The sequence below is a fragment of the Neovison vison genome, chromosome 10, assembly GCF_020171115.1.
Source record: "Neovison vison isolate M4711 chromosome 10, ASM_NN_V1, whole genome shotgun sequence".
NCBI lineage: Eukaryota > Metazoa > Chordata > Mammalia > Carnivora > Mustelidae > Neogale > Neogale vison.
In genome coordinates this window covers 36,841,409-36,859,526 of record NC_058100.1, presented here as the reverse complement: position 1 = coordinate 36,859,526, position 18,118 = coordinate 36,841,409, and the positions used below count along the sequence as shown (strand labels likewise).

Here is an 18,118-nt window from a genome sequence, read left to right as displayed (position 1 = left end):
AGTTAGACAGTCTAAGAATGCTTCACTGAGATTTTTCAAGTCAAAGTGAGGATTTAGTTGTCACCTTAAAATGTCAGGTTAATACTTTTCTGATACTGCTTTATGCAAGAAAATTTCATTGTCCATTAATCTGTATGTTAAAGTACAATCTAAACTATTCTCTGAGAGGAAGTATTGCCCTTCCTGTTGGTATTCCTATAACTCATCAGATGGGATGTCCATACATGTGAGAATAAATCTTTGGGGTTCCTCATTTCCTCAGAAACTCTCAGCACTGCCCGTGCTCAAGTGTCCACCAGGCTAATAAATCCGTATTTGAGTGGTAAAATATAGAACTGTATCTCAGATAGTCCAGGAAGTACAATCCCCCATCAAATATCAGAAGTTTGACCGAGGGTGAATATATATTTTCAAATTAGTGTTTGAGTTCTCCTTGCGTGAATACCCACAGCGGAATACTGGATTGTATGGTATTACTATTTTTTATTTCTTGAGGAAACTGCACATGGTTTTTGACAATTGTTGCATCAACTTGCGTCCCCACCACAGTGTACAAGAGTAACATTTTCTCCACATCCTCTTCAACATTTGTTATTTCTTGTCTTTTTGCTGTTAGCCATTCGGACCAGTGTGGGTGTTATCTCACTGTAGTTTGGACTTGCATTTCCGGGGTGATTAATGATGTTGTGAATCATTTCTTTCTGCTGGCTATCTGTTATGTCTCTTTGGAAAAATGTCTATTCAGGTCCTCTGTTCCTAAGTTCGTTGCAACATTATTTATAATTGGCAAGACATGGACACAGCTGAAGAGTCCATCAACAGATGAACAGATAAAGAAGGTGTGGGGCACATGCCCACACACACACACACACACAGCCGCACACATACAGACACACTGGATTATTACTCGGCCGTGAAAAAGAATGGGATCTTGTCACTTGTAACACAGATGGACTTATTACACTAAGTGAAATAAATCAGAGAAAAACAAATACTATATGATTTCACTTATACGTGGAATCTAAAAAGAAAAACAAATGAGAAAACAAACAAGAGGGGCACCTGGCTCGCTCATACGGTTAAGTTTCAGCTCAGATTATGACCTAAGGGTCCTGGGAGAGGGCCCCACATCGGGCTCCCCGTTCAGTGACGAGTCTACCTCTCTTTTTCCCTCTGTGATCTCTCTCACTTCTGTTCTCTCAAATAAATAAATAAAATCTTAAGAAAGAAAGAAAGAGAGAGAGAGAGAGGAAGGAGGGAAGGAAGGAATAAATAAACAAGAGATACAGACTTATAAATACAGAGAACTGGTAGTTGCCAGAAGGGATAGGAGAAATAGGTGAAGGAGAATCAAGAGGTACTAACCTCTAGTTACAAAACTGGGAAATCAGGAAGACAAAAAGTCCAGGACAGGGAATTATAGTCAATAATACTGATAATGTTGTGCAGTGACAGATGGTACCTATATTTATTGTGGTGAACAGTGTGTACAATTTTATTTATTTATTTTAGAGAGGGAGAGAGAGCGACAGTGGGGGAAGGGGGAGAGAGAGAGAAGCTCAAGCAGACCCCCGCTGAGCGTGGAGCCAGATGTGGCGCTCAGTTCCAGGATCCTGAGATCATGGCCTGAGCCAAAATCAAGAGTCGGCCACTTAGCCAACTGTGTTATGCATCTGAAACTTTACAACACTCTATGTCAATTATCCATAAGTAATATTTTTTCCTTTTTTTAAAAAAAAAGCTATTTTTTATTTATTTGACAGAGAGAGAGAGGAGTCACAATTAGGCAGCGAGAGAGAGGGAAGCAGGCTCCCCACTGAGCAGAGAGGCCGATGCGGGGCTCGATCCCAGGACCCTGGGATCATGACCCGAGCTGAAGGCAGAAGGCTTTAACCCACTGAGCCACCCAGGTGCCCCCATAAAAAGTATTTTTAAGCTTGACTGAGGGAGAAAACAACAACAGCAGCAAAGTATGCCCCTCATCCATTTCTTCAATATAACATATTCCCCCACCGAGCGCATAGATAAAATCTACCTCCAGCCACCCAAGGGCACTTTTAGCTATACCTGGATCTACCGGCCTCAAGAGTGCCTTCACCTGAAAGCTGTGCATGGGTGTGACACTGAGAGAGAGAGACTGCTACGACCATTAAAAGAAGACAACTGAAAATATTCATCCCATCGCACAAAATTTTCTACAGGAGAGTACTGAAGATAATTTTATTCCCAATCTTAGAATTTTATAGCTTAACCGAAAAAATTAAATATTTAGATGGCATCTTGAGTTTCTTTTTACTTTTTCCATCTTCTGGACCACTGTGTTAACCAAATTTGTTTATTGTTTTGGCTATTAAAAAACTTAAATACATGGCCCACTTGCCACATGTTTCAGAATTCCAGAATATGTGTTTCTTATCAGTCTCTTTCCTGGCTCCATTTTATTCTTTGTCATTTTTTCTTTTTCTTTCCACTGGCAGCTAATTTTTTTAATGATATCTTTGTTTTCTTACTAATCATTATAATTAATTTTGTAATAAGCCAGCAATAAATTATAATTAGCAGTAGATGAATGATGAAAGATCCATTTATATGCCTATTTTAGCTCATTTGAACTTTTATTTCATGACTGTCAGAAAAAATGTAGATCTATGGCAGTGGACCAAATTGTACTCTTAATATTTTGGCTTGCATTGACAATTTAATTATAAAACCACCACCACAACAAAAGCCAGTAACAACTCTACAGAATTGCTCTGGGGAAGGAGAAATTAGAAAAATAAACCCTCATCAGTAGCACACATGACAGCATGCCCTGGGTACATTATTGTCTATATTGAACGTCTTCTGTAGCTATAATCATAGTGCAACGTGCTTTACTCCAGATTTCTTTAAATCACTGCATCATTGTCACACTTATATTTCTGCCACAATCTTAACACAATTAACATTATATTACACTCACTTAATCAATTCTAAACAGACCATGTGAATGTGCTTGCTCAAAGCATCCCTGGCTGGCATTTAAATCAGAAGTTATAAACCTAGAAGGGTATACAAAAAAGACAAACACAAAAGAATAATAAAGATAACATCAAAAAGACAATCTATAGAAGAGTTGAAGTCATTGAAAATGTTTCAGGATAATATAAAGGGTTATTTTCTTAGCTATGGAAAAACATTCCATGTTGATCAATTGGAAAAACAAATATTATTACAATGTCTACACTACCCAAAGCAATCTACACATTTAATGCGATCCCTACCAAAATACCGCCAGCATTTTTACAGAGCTAGAACAGCCCTAAAATTTCTATGGAACCAAGAAAGACCCTGAATAACCAAAGCAGTCTTGAAAAAGAAAAGCAAAGCTGCAGGCATCACAAGTCCAGACATCAAGATACATTACAAAGCAGTAGTGATCAAAACAGTATGGTACTGGCGCAAAAATAGACACCTATAAAGATAGAACAGAACAGAAACCCCAGAAGTGAACCCACAATTATATGTTCAATTGATGTTTGACAAAACAGAAAGAATACCCCACAGGAAAAATACTGTCTCTTCGACAAATGGTGTTGGGAAAACTGGAGAACAACATGCAAAAGAAGGAAACCTGACCACTTTCTTAGCCTATGCACAAAAATAAATTCAAAGTGGATTAAAGATCTACATGTGAGACCAGAAAACATAAAAATCCTAGTAAAGAACACTGGTGCTAACCTCGTTGACATTAGCTGTAGCAATTTCCCGTTACAGAGGTGTCCTGAGACAAGGGAAATAAAATCAAAAATAAACTATTGGGACTACATCAAAACAAAAACTTCTGCACAGGGAAGAAAACAATCAGCTCAACAAGAAGGCAACCTACAGAATGGGAGGAGATATTTGCAAATGACATATCTAATAAAATACAGAAAGAACTTATAGAAGTCAACACCCAAATCCAAAATATAGAAAGAACTTATAGAAGTCAACACGAAGAAATACAATCCAATGAAAAAATGGACAGAAGACATAAACTGACATTTTTCCAAAAAAAGACCTACAGATGACCAATAGGCACAGGAAAAATGTTCAACATTACTGATCCTCAGGGAAAATACAAATCAAAACCACAATGAGATAGCGCCTCACTCCTGTAAGAGTAACTAAAAACAACACAAGAAACAACAGGTGTGACAAGGATGTGGACAAAAAGGATCCCTTTCCATTGTTGGTGGAAATGCAAACTGAAAAACAATAGGGAGATTCCTCAAAAAGTTAGATTTTACTTTATTTTTTTGAAGACTTTTATTTATTTGAGGCAGAGAGAGACAGAGCACAAGCAAAGGGAAGAGCAGGCTTAGGACAAAGCAGGCTCCCTGCTGAACAAGGAGTCCAATGTGGGACTCAATCCCAAAACCCTAGGATCATGATCAGAGCCAAAGGCAGATGCTTAACTGACTGAGCCATCCAAGCATCCCTACAGACTAGATTTTAGACCAAAGACCATAACAAGAGACGAAGAAGGGCATTATATCATAATAAGGGGTCTATCTATCAAGAAGATCTAAGAATTGTAAATATTTATGTTCTCCACTTACAACATTCAAATATATAAATAATAAACATATAGAAACTCATGTATAATAATACAATAATAGTAGGCAACATTAACAGCCAAAGACAGACCATCTAGGTAGAAAATCAACAAGGAAACAAGGGCTTTGAATGACACACTGGATCAGAGGGACTTAACAGATATATTCAGAACATTTCATCCTAAAGCAGCAGAATACACATTTTTTTTTTCAAGTGCACATGGAACATTTTCCAGAACATCACATACTGGGTCACAAATCAATCCTCAACAAGTACAGAAAGGTCACAATTATACATGCATATTTTCAGACCACAACGCTATGAAATGAAGTCAACCATGAGAAAAAAATTGGAATAACCACAAATCCTACTAAAGAATGAATGGATTAACCAGGAAATTAAAGAAGAAATATTTAAATATACATGGAAACAAATGAAAATAAAGACATCACAGTCCAAAAATCTGGGATGCAGCAAAGGCAGTCCTAAGAGGGAACTATATTGCGCTAAAGGCCTTCCTCAAGAAACAAGAAAAGTCTCAAGTACACAACCTAGCTTTACACCTAACGGAGCTAGAAAAGAAAGCGTGAATAAAGCCTAAAGCCAGTAGAAGAAAGGAAATCAGATCAGAGCAGAAATAAAGAATACAGAAACAAAACAAACAAAAATAGTAGAACACATTAATGAAACTAAGAGCTGGATCTTCAAAAGAATTAACAAAACTGATAAACACCTAGCCAGAAGTATCAAAAGGAAAAGAGAAAGGACCCAAATAAGTAAAATCACGAATGAGAGAGGAGATCACAACTTAAAAGAAATACAAACAGTAAGACAGTACTATGAAAAATCATATGCCAACAACTGAGCAATCCCTTAAGAAATGGACAAATTCCTAGAAACCTACAAATTATCAAAACTGAAACAGGAAGAAATAGAAAACCATAACCAGCAAAGAAATCCAATCGGTCGTCAGAAATCTCCCAAAACACAGAAGTCCTGGACCAGATGGCTTCCCAGGGGAATTCCAGCAGACATTTAAGGAAGAGTTGGAACTTATTCTTCTCGAACTGTTCCAAAAAATAGAAGTGGGAGGAAAACTTCCAAACAGCTGCTATGAAGCCAGCATTACCTTGATTCCAAAATCAAACAAAGACCCCACTAAAAAGGAGAATTATAGGTCAAGAGTCCAGATAAACATGAATGCAAAAATTCTCAAGAAAATACTAGCAAATCGAATCCAACAGGACATTAAAATAATTATTCACCATGATCAAGTGGGATTTATTCCTGGTCTGCAGGGTTGGTTCAATATTAGCAAATCAATGAATGTGATACCACACTACGAAAAGAGGATACGAACCATGTGATCCTGTCAACAGATGGCAGTAAAAGCACCTGACAAAATACAGCGTCCTGTCTTGATACAAACACTCCACAAAGCAGGGACAGATGGAATATACTCCAACACATAAAGGCCACAAGCAGCAGACCCACAGCTAATACCATCCTCAAAAGGGAAAAACTGAGAACCTTTTCCCTTCGGTCAGGAACAAGACAGGGATGTCCACTCTTACCATTACTTTTTAACATAGTACTGGAAGTCTTAGCCTCAGCAATCAGACAACAAAAGACACAAAAGGCATCCAAATTAGCAAGGAAGCCGTCACACTTCCACTTTCTGCAGACGACATGATACTCAATGTAGAAAACTTGAAAGACTCCACCAAAACACTGCTAGGATGATACAGGAATTCATCATAGTTGCAGGATATAAAATCAACTGCAAAATCTGTTGCATTTATGGGACGCCTGGGTGGCTTAGTGGGTTAAAGCCTCTGCCTCCAGCTCAGGTCATGATCCCAGGGTCCTGGGATCAAGGCCCGCACTGGGCTCTCTGCTCAGTGGGGAGCCTGCTTCCCTTCCTCTCTCTCTGCTTGTGATCTGTGTCTGTCAAATAAATAAATAAAATCCTTTTTTAAAAAATTTGTTGCACTTTAATACACCAATAACGAAGTAGCGAAAGACAAATCAAGCAATTAATCGCATGTGCAACTGCACCAAAACCAGTGAGATACCTAGGGAATAAACTTAACTAGTGAAGTTAAAGATCTGTACTCTGAAAACTACAGAACACTTATGAAAGAAATGGAAGAGGACAAAAAGGAATGGACAAACATTCCATGCTCCGGGTTTGGATGAACAAACGTTGTTAAAATGTCTATCTTACCCAAAGTAATCTACACATTTCATGCAATCCCTATGAAAATAACATCATCATTTTTTACAGAGCTAGAACAATCCCAAAATTTGTGTGGAACCAGAAAAACCTCAAAAGCTAAAGCAATTCTGAAAAAAGAAATCAAAACTAGAGGCATCATGATTCTGGATTTCAAGCTTTATTACAAAGCTGTAGTCATCGAGACATTATGGGTTGGGAGAAAAACAGACACATAGATCAATGGAACAGGATAGAAAACCCAGAAATGAGCCCACAATTATATGGCCAACTAATCTTCAACAAAGCAGGAAAGAATGTCCAATGGAAAAATGTCTCTTCAACAAATGGTGTTGAGAAAACTGGACAGCAAAACGCAGAAGAATGAAACTGAACCACTTTCTTACACCACACACAAAAACAAATTCAAAATGGATGAAAGACCTAAATGTGAGACAGGAAACCATCAAAGCCCTAGAGGAGAACACAGGCAACAACCTCTTTGACCTTGGCCGCCCCAACTTCTTAGACACACCTCCAAAGACAAGGAAAACAGAAGCAAAAATGAATTACTGAGACTTCATCATAATAAAAAGCTTCTGTACACCAAAGGAAAAATTAACAAAACTAAATCTAGCCTACAGAATGGGAGAAGATTTGCCAATGACATATCAGATAAAGGGTTAGTATCCGAAATCTATAAAGAGCTTACCAAACCCAACATCCAAAAAACAAATAATCCAGTTAAGAAAAGGGCAAAAGACATGAAGACATTTTTTCCAAAGAAGACCCGCAGATGACTAACACACGCATGAGGAGATGTTCAATATGATCTTCATTAAGGAAATATAAATCAGTATCATGATGAGATCCCACCTCATACATGTCAGAACGGCTACAATCAACAACACAAGAAACAACAGGTGGTGGCAAGGACAGGGAGAAGAAACCCTCTTTCACGGTTAGTGGGAACGCAAATCGGTGCAGCCACTCCGGAAAGGTTTGGAGATTCCTCAGAAAGTTACAAATAGAGCTACCCTATGACCTAGCAATTGCAGCTACGTATCTACCCAAAGAAAACAAAAACACAGATTCAAAGGGGTACGTGCACTCCGATGTTTAAACAGCATCATCAACAACAGCAAAACTACAGAAAGAGCCCAACTGTATGTCCGTCAACTGATGACTGGATAAAGAAGTTTTGGCCTACACACACACACACACACACACACACACACACACACACACACCTGGAATATTACTCAGCCATCAAAAAGAAAGAAATCTTGCCATTTGCAACGACTTGGATGGAGCTAGAGCATATTATGCTAATTTAAGTCAGCCAGAGTAAGACAATACTGTATGACCTCACTCATGTAGAATTTAAGAAAAAGCAGCCAAACACGTAGGAAGGGGGTAAAGAAAAAAAGGATGAGGGAAACAAGCCATTAGAGACTCTTGAGGATAGAGAACAAACTGAGGGCGTATGGAAGGAGGTGACTGGGGAGCTGGGCTAGACAGGTGATGGCTACTCCAGAGGGCACCTGTGATGAGCACTAGGTTTGTATGTAAGTGATGAATCACTGAATTCTACTCCAGAAAACAATACTGTGCTGTGTGTTAACTAACTAAAATTTAAATTAAAAAAATACAACTGCTGTATGAACCAGTACTTTCACTTCTAGGTACATGTCCAAAGGAAATGAAAATATGGTATTGAAGAGATGATCTGCCTCCCACGTTTACTGCAGCATTATTTACAACAGCCACGAGATGGAAACAGCCTAAGTGTTCATCCGCAGGTGGGTGGACAAAGACGATGTGGTATAAATATATAATGAAATGCTATTCAGCCATGAGAGAAAAGGAAATTCTCCATTTGCCATCACATGGATAGATCTCAAGGACGTTATGCTGAGATGAGGTCAGAGAAATGGTATCTCTTATACATGGAAATTATTATATTAATAATTATTAAAATTAATTAATTTTAATTATTTCATTAAAATTGTCACTGTAAAAGCAGAGAGTAAACTGGAAGTTACCAGGGGCTGGGGGGAGGGGGGAATGAGAGAGATGTTTAAGGGCACATAGTTGCAAACAGAAAACTAAGTCCCGAAGACCTAATACAGAGCAGTGATGAGGGACAACAAAGCCATACTGCAAACACTGCTCAGAGGCCAGATTTCCATTGTTCCCAATACTAGAAGAAACGATAATTATATGACAAGATAGAGGTGCTAAGGTTACCATGGCAATCTTATTACAATATAAATATATCAAAACTACATGTACACCTTAAATTTACACAGGGCTGTACATGAAATACAACTTAACTAACATAGTACTTTAGCATTTAAAAAATCAAATCCCTAAGGAGCCACTGAATAAAAATGTACCTGGCCTCTAGGAAGAAACCTATCGAACTGCAATGAGAGAAAATAAAAATGACTTAAATACATATGAATGGATTTATTACCTTTGTGGATTTAAGTCTCAGTTGTTTCACTTTTCTCCAAACTGATAGTTAAAATTAAATGCACTTATAATCACCATCCCATGTATGCATGTACGTTTCAGTGGATGTGACAAACTGCTTCTAAAATTCATAGTAAGAGGACCTCCATCTTTAAAAAACTCAAAGTGGAAAGACATGAATTCTTAACTTGACATGAAGTCTATTCTAGACATGAAGACAGAGGGTAATGCAGCCCTAGCGTACCATAGTAGAAGTTGGGCCGGAATGCACAAACACACAATAGAGTAGAACAGAGATCCACATTCCAGTCTCTTACCCATCAGACAGATAATAATGTAGGACCTCTCCACCTTATACACCTAAAATGTCTACGGTAACTATATATCAATATAGAAAAGACAAAGCAACAAAGCTTTGCAAAGATAATATAGGAAGACATCTTGTTGCTTGTACAGCAGGCAAAGACTTTTAAACAGGGCATTTGATGCACTAGCTGTCAAGGAAAAGGCTAATAATTTGGACTACTTTTTTTTTAAGATTTTATTTATTTATTTGACAGAGATCACAAGTAGGCAGAGAGGCAGACAGAGAGAGGGGGAAGCAGGCTCCCCACTGAGCAGAAAGCCCAATGAAGGGCTCAATCCTAGGACCCTGAGATCATGACCTGAGCAGAAGGCAGAGGCTTTAACCCACTGAGCCACCCAGGCGCCCCAATTTGGACTACGTTCAAAGGAATCACTGGAAGACACCATAAAGTAAAACAAAGGATTCGAGTCCATAATAAAGAGTGCTACGGTCACCAAGAAATTATAAGCAACCTATAGAAAAATGAGTAAGAAGCTTCAAAGTAGACTAACAAATAAATGTATGAAAATAACACTACAATAATGACCAAAGAAAGGTAAGTTCAGATCAGAATGGCATAGCATTACACATCCATCAAGGTGGTTAAAGTCATCAATATAGTAGCAATAACAATAATAAAAGTGACAATACCAAAATTGCCAAGAAGGTAAAGCAATGCGGATTCTCATATGTTCCTGATGAAACTGTAAATTGGTAAAAAAGCACTTTGGAAAAGCATTAAGCCACATTTCATAAAACTGAATACATGCATGTCCTATAGCCCAGCAGTTGTACTCCTTGGGATATACCCAACAGAAATGTGTACATGGTCATCCACGGACATGTTCACAAACACCCATAACTGCATTATTTGTATCACTCAAGACAGAAAGCTGGTATGTTCATAAACAGCAGAACAGCTAGACAAAATCTGAAATCTTCATACCATGGAGAGACTCTACAAAAAAGAAAATGAACAATAACTCTGCACAAATACAAACTGAATGTAAGCAAAAGAAACAGACCCAGAAAAATGCAAACTTTGGAGGACTCAAAATTCTAAAAGCAGATAAAATTAAACTATGGTATTTTAGGACTGAAACCAGTGTAGTAAAATCATAAGGAAAAGTAAGTTGTGATTCCCATACAAGTCAGGACATCAATCACCTTGGCCGCAAGGAATGGGAATCAGAGGACGTTTCTGAGATGCTGTCAATGTTTGACTGTTTGACCGAGGCAACAGTGACACAGGGGATAGGTCCGCGATAAATCACTGAGCTACACTTCTGTACTTTTCTATATGTAAGCTGTATTTCCCAGCATAAAAGCTTTTTTAAAAACTGAATTTCCTGGCTGGCTCAGTCAGTTAAGCATCGGACTCTTGATTTCCGCTCAGGTCATGATCTCAGGGTTGTGAGATCGAGCCCCGTGTGCAACTGCATTATGAGTGTGGCGCTTAAGGTGTATCATCTGTCCCTCTTCCTCTGCCCCTACCCCACTGCCTACACTCTCTCTCCCTCTCTCTCCCTCTCTTAACAAGACTGAATTGCCACGATAGATATATTGAGAAATAAACTCACCACGTATATGTGGGTTTAATTCCTAGGAGCTCTATTCTGTTCCGTTGATCTCTGGGTCCACAAGTATGTTCTCACGCCCAGAGCACAATGTCCTAACAGACGGAGTTTTACCATCAGTCTTAAAATCAGGTAGTACTTGTTAGTCCGCCAACTTTATTTTTTTCTGAGACCATTTTTATCTTTCTAGATCTTTTGCACCTCAACATACATTTTAGGGGGCGCCTGGATGGCTCAGCCATTAAGCCTCTGCCTTCAGCTCAGGTCATGATCCCAGGATCCTGGGATCGAGCCTCACATCAGGCTCCCTGCTCAATGGGAAGCCTGCTTCTCCCTCTCCCATTCCCCTGCTTGTATTCTCTCTCTCTCGATGTATCTCTCTCTGTCAAATAAATAAAATCTTTAAAAAAAACACATATATTTTAGAATCAATTGTCAATGTGTACAAGATGCCTGCTGGAATGATTATGGGGATTGTTTGAATCTCCGGATCAATCTGGGATTAAAGTGACATCTTAATAATGAATCTTCCAGTTCTTGATGAAAAATCTCCCATTTACTTAGTTCTTTAAGTAACAATGTTAACAATGTTAAGTAGTTTTCAACGTAGGGATCTGGCTTAGATTTTGTTAAATTTTATCTCTACCTATTCCATGTTTGTCATGCCACTTTTCTCTTTCTCCAAATTTTTATTTAAATATCGGGGCACCTGGGTGGCTCAGTGGGTTAAAGCCTCTGCCTTCGGCTCAGGTGATGATCTCAGGGTCCTGGGATCGAGCCCCGCATTGGGCTTTCTGCTCAGGCGGGAGCCTGCTTCCCCCCCTCCCGCCTCTCTCTCTCTGCCTGCCTTTCTGCCTACTTGTGATCTCTGTCAAATAAATAAATAAATAATCTTTTAAAAAATATTTTTTAAAAATCCTAAAAAAGGGCACCTGGGTGGCTCAGTGGGTTAAGCCGCTGCCTTCGGCTCGGGTCATGATCTCAGGGTCCTGAGATCGAGTCCCGCATCGGGCTCTCTGCTCAGCGGGGAGCCTGCTTCCTCCCTCTCTCTCTCTCTCTGCCTGCCTCTAAGCCTACTTGTGCTCTCTCTGTCAAATAAATAAATAAAATCTTTAAAAAAAAAAATCCTACTCCTTTAAAAATAAATAAATACCAGTCAGCGCGCTACTTTAAACGGTATTGTTTCTTCAACTTAATATTCCAGTTGTTCTTTGCTAGGACACGGAAATATGATTGATTTTTGTATGTTTGCCTCTGCTTCATAAATTTCTTAAATTCATATGTTAGTTCTATTGGTTGTTTAGTACTGCCATCAGAACTGAGGAGGGGATAAAAAAATGTGGTATATATATGCACAACGGAATATAGTCAGCCATAAAAGAAAAGAATGATATCTTGCCATTTGCAACAACATGGATGGAGCTAAATGAAGGAAGTCAAAGACAAACACCAAATGATTTCACTCGTTAAGTGGAATTTAAAAAATGAAACAGATAAACATGGCGGGAGGGAAGAAAGAGAAAAACCATAAAACAGACTCCTAACGACAGAGAACAAACTCAGGACGGCTGGAAGGAAGCGGGCAGGGGGCTGGGTGAAATGGCTGACGGGTAAGGAGGGCACTTGGGATGGTCACTGGGTGTTGTCTACAAATGATGAATCACTAAACTCTACTACACTCTGTGTTAACTAGATGGAATTTAAATAAATAAATAAATTTAAATAAAATCTTGAAACAAAAAAAGTACTGTTACCAGAATTTTCTACATAAACAATCATGCCATCTGCACATGGAGAAAGTTTTAGTCCTTTCTAATCATTGTGTCTTGTATTCATTTTTCTTGCCTTAGTTCAATGGCTAGAATCCCCAGTATAATGTTGAGTAGAAATGGTAAAAATGAGTGTCCTTAACTTGTTTCCATTGTTTGGGAGAAAATATTGTCTTTCACCATTACACTCGTCAGCTCTTGGCTTCATCGGCTTCTACTTACTAGAATGAGGCCCTTCCCTCCTCTTCCTAGTTTTCCAAGACTTTTTATTATGAACGAGCACTGAATTTTGCTAACTGCTTTCTACGTGTCTATTGAGATTATGTAATTTTCTTCTTTATGCTTTGTTGAGTTTCAGATGTTAAACCAACCTCACATTCTTTTTTATATATTATTGGATTAATGGTCCAAATATTTTGTTAGGGAATTTCCTACTTATGTTTTGATCAAGGATACTTCTCTGTAATTTTCTAGTGACTCTGTCTAGTTCTGGTATCAGGGAAAGTTTCGCCTCATCAATAAGTAGGACAGAGTCCCCTTCTCTGTATTTGGACATAGCTTATGTAGGACTGGTATTATTTCTTCCTTTAAGGTTTAGTGGAACTCACCAATGAAGCCACCTCAGCCCCCAGGTTTTCTTCATCATGTTAACAAGTTTGTTTTATTAATGACAAAAACATTTTAAAAGATAGGAGTGTGTACAAAATTAACACTAAAAGTAAACTATCCATATGTATAGATAACACATAATATAAATAAATCTTGTTCAATGAGAGAGTTTGAAAATTTATAAAAGCCCAAGGTCATGGAAGTATGGATGCTTTTACTTTCTCTTGAGTTTTCATATATTCTTCAAAACCTCTCAGTGAACCTGTGTTATTTGTAACTAGCACCAAGAACAAGAAATGGCAATCAGAGTTGCACATAAATGGGCTGGGATCTCTTCCCACTCTCTCTTCTGACCCTGTAATGATGCTGCACAGGTGCTTTCTGACTTGCTCTGAGTTTGGAACAAAGTGTATTTCACCTTGAAGATGCTACTAGTTTATTCCACTAGCCTTCCACTTCCCATAATCAGGACAAAGCCATACCTGCCTCTTAGAAGAGTGAGGAGTACTATTTTGAACTCCATACCAACAACAGAGACTGATGCTTGAGGTTTGAAAGGAGTGAGGATTTAACTATCCAATAAAGCCAGAAAGTGTTTTAAAAAAAAAGACAAAGGAGTTAGAAATAAGAACAGAGAAAAAGTATATTGAGCCTGGAACAAAGGATAATATCTTCCAAAAGAGCAGAGGTGTTTAGAAGACACTAATGCAATACCCTTCATTTCTAATAAAGCTACAGGAACTGAAATTTAAACTCCAGTGTACCAGATAAAGACCGATATTAAATATTTTTCTTAAGTTATATTTTGAAAACCACATGAAAAGGTAATCTTTGTAATTTTATATTGGTTGAACAAATAGGCCAACTTCTCAATTTCTTATGAGTCCATTGTAACAAGATTAGTCCATCATCAGCAACATAATGCAAATAAAATAGAAGCACAGAATTAAAGGAAACGGAACTGCGCAGGACCTGCAGAGATCCTCTTAGTGGGAGGATCCAGTGTGGACATGGGGAAGGAGACACGGTTACATGATTTTAGAAAGTATTTGACCTATATTTAGAAGTCCATTTCTGTTCAACTTGACATCTGAATCGTTGGCTGACTATTGCGGGGGGGAGATCCCTTAAGTCGAAATGCCTCTTTCCTTATCAAACATTAGGATGGAAGCATAGTTAAACAATCTTGCTTATAGCATTAATAAGAATGCATTAAATAACATCAATAATGCTCTGAATATCACCCAAGAAGGTCAGTCGACTTACCCAAGGTCATAGCAAATCCTTAAAAAGAAAGCAAGATTTTCCACCATCCAACTAAGCATGTAAGCTTTCCTGTAATACACAGAATTTACAATTCTGAGACCTTGAAAAATAATGTTTTTTTAAAAAAACAATCCAAGCTGAATATAACTTGGCATCTGGTTGGATTCAATATTTAACACAGCTTCTAGCATTACCAGCTGACAGAAATAAAAAAACAAGTGGAAAAGGTAGGCTCTCATGGCAATTAAGAGGGTACTTTTAGAGTTAAAAAAAAAATTAATTGAAACCTTGGTTTCTACTCTCAATTTTGAACGAGTTACTTAACTCCCCTGAATGTCAACACTTCTTCTGTAAAATGAGGAAAGCACGATCCAATTTTTGCAAATCACAGCACTTCAAGCTCTAGTAAGTATTCAATAAACACAATTATTAGCAATAGTTAATGTTATAATCATTTACTACTTTCACCTTCATATAATGTAGCCATGAAGGAGGCTGCCTTACTGTGCTACTTCTTCCAGAAAAAGTAGAAATAAATCGTGCAGCACGTAGCAGTGCGTGGCCATAACAGAAGTTACTGCCTCTCTCTGTAACGGACATTTCAAGGAAAGCACTGAACTAACACAACGATGAGTAAGAGAGCACCCGAGCATGAAGCCACACGCTCCTGCACGCTTCTCTCTGCCCCACGCGCACTCTGGTTCTTGGGAGTAACTACTGGCGAGCAACTACTTTATTGCAGATGCGCTGGGAAATGCGACACAGTTGTCTACACCTCACCAGCTTCGGAAGATGGGCCAGCCTACAAAGTACTGAGTATTAGCAAAGCACTGTAAGGTAAGCAGTATTTTCTCACAGTAAACAATGTAAGCAGTCAGATCAATTCATGGTTTATAAAGTTGATAGTTACACTCCCGCTATCACCAAAACCAAACAAAATTTAACTTTCATTTTCTAGATTTCAGCAAGTATGATTAAAAGTAAAGGAGCTTAATATCGCATTATTCTGTTGCTGTGCCACTCTTCCTAAAAATTTTAAAAGCCTTCTCAAGTAGCAAAATGTATCTGTATTTTTCTAGACTTTTTTTCTTTCTTCTCATCTTTCCCATGTATTATGACTCGGATGGTTAACAATTGTGTCTATTAATCTGACACGTGTGTGAGTTCCTCAGTGATTCCTACTAACCCACAGATGTTCAAATTCCAACAGTTTGCTCAAAACAGTTTGCTTTACCTTTCCTGGACATAGGTCCTGACACACCTTTTCTATGAGGCCTTTCCCACAACAAAGGTGGATTATTCTCTCACCACCCCCCAGGGCCCACCAGGATCTCCAGCTCTAGCGCACTCTACACTCCAGTTGTTGGAAGCAGTTTAAAAAAAAAAAGACAAAATCCCTCCTTTGAGGCAATTGCAGGGTCTCTACTCCAGACTTAGGCCTGCTCTTACCGCCTCCCACACCATTACTGGAACCAGTTTCCTGACTCAGCTTTCCATCTCTGGCAATTCCTTTGAAGACACAGCATGAGCAGAGTGGATGAATTAAAAAGAAAGCCCTGTGCAGAGACTTACAGCTTTTGAGCAGGTAATCAATAAAATCTAAGTAGCCTGAAATACAATTTCACAAACAGTCATGGTCTGGAATTCAAACAAATGGTTTGATCTGCCTTAAACCCAGCTGAATGTTGACCTTTGCTTGAGACTCTTTTCATGGATACACATTTATAAAAATCCCAACTTTTAGCCCCTCTAAAAATCAAAAACAATAAACAAAAGGCATCTAACTAGGTTTGATGTGCCTGTATCCAGATGGTCAGCTTTCTTTTACTTTTCTTCTCTTTTTTTTTTGTGATATAGCTAAGAAGTCCTCCCATGGACTAACAAATTGCGTATTGTCCACCAAAAATTTTAAGATTATGAATTATTAAAAATCACTACACATCCCCATTCAGTCTCCTAAAGCAAGTCAGCAAGTCCAATTATGTCCAGCTCACATGTGTTTCTAGAATTAGCCTCTCCTCATCCGAGCCACTCAGACCCAGTTTAAAAGATTTCAATAATATCATAAGCAGCCACGATTCCCCTGTAGCTCACTTCCCACCATGCAGGAAGTCGTCAACAAATGCAAAGGTGAACACGTTCTTTTCCTGGTGCTAAAAACCTTCCAGATCCCCAGCGATCCCGAGAGAGAATTCGGACCTCAGATGAGGCCATCCTTATAAATGGCCAATGGCCCATCCCTCTCTGTTCCCATCCTTCTCTATCGCCCTTTGTGTCTGCCAACCCGGGAATGTTCACCATTTCCTGAATGCGCCAAGATCTTTCAGAGGCTGCTGCTCCTGGGACAGAAGTCAGTTCTTCTCCCAAGGCCCACTTGGCTTTTCCACCTAGGAAACTTCTACTTAACTTTCAAGTGACATTCAGATGGCATCTCTCTGAAGTGAAGACCTCCTTTCTCTGTCCTCTCCCAGGTAGAGTTAACCGTGCCATCTTCCGAATGCCCACAACACTTCGTAGGTTCTGTAGCAGCATTTTCTCTGTTGAAGTTGACTTCTCTTTCTTTCTCAGGTTGTCTGTGGGCTCCCTGCCCCCACCTGGACCACAGCTTTTCCTAAGACACGGACGATGTGTCGCTCTTACGTGGATACGGATATCAGCATTGACTGAATCCCCTACTACACAGTAGCTTATCATGATCTAACAAAAAGTACATGAAATTTAAGCCAGGTACCTTCTGGGTTTAAATCATAGATCATAGTTCCATATTTTTCTAGAAACAGCCATGAAAACTTGGCTTCCTTGCCCATAAAGTCGTAATGCAACCAGCCCGCAGGGAGAGAAGGACCTTTTGAGAGCTAAGATAAAAGAAGAGGGCATAGGAACCTTGCCTGGAAAAGTTCTGGCATGCTTTGCCCCTCCTGAGCACCCATTCTGCTGTATGTCGCATTATCGCCATGACAACACACGTGACTGCTGGCCTCCCCATCCACCATCTAGGAATAGAGACCCACAGAAGGACAAAGGAGCTGAACAATGCCACATGGTAAGTACGAGCAAAGCCAAGACTCAAACAGCTGGGGATTCAACCATAAGTGTTCTAAAGCTATTTCACTTTACCCAAGTGCCCAATATTTCATTTGATGCTCACCAAAATCCCTTCTATTTTCCTCATTTTATAGATGAAGAAACTGAGGCTCGAGTCAGTAACTTGCGCCCAAATCATAGAGCTGCAGGTACACAAGCTAGGATTCAAACCCAAGTGTGTCTAAACTCCAAG

General features: G+C 39.0%; 1 protein-coding gene across 2 annotated transcripts in view; it reads right to left on the bottom strand.

Moving 5' to 3' along the window:
- FMN2 (formin 2) overlaps positions 1-18,118 on the bottom strand; it is a 366,439-nt gene that overhangs the window by 286,934 nt on the left and 61,387 nt on the right. The window lies entirely within an intron of this gene.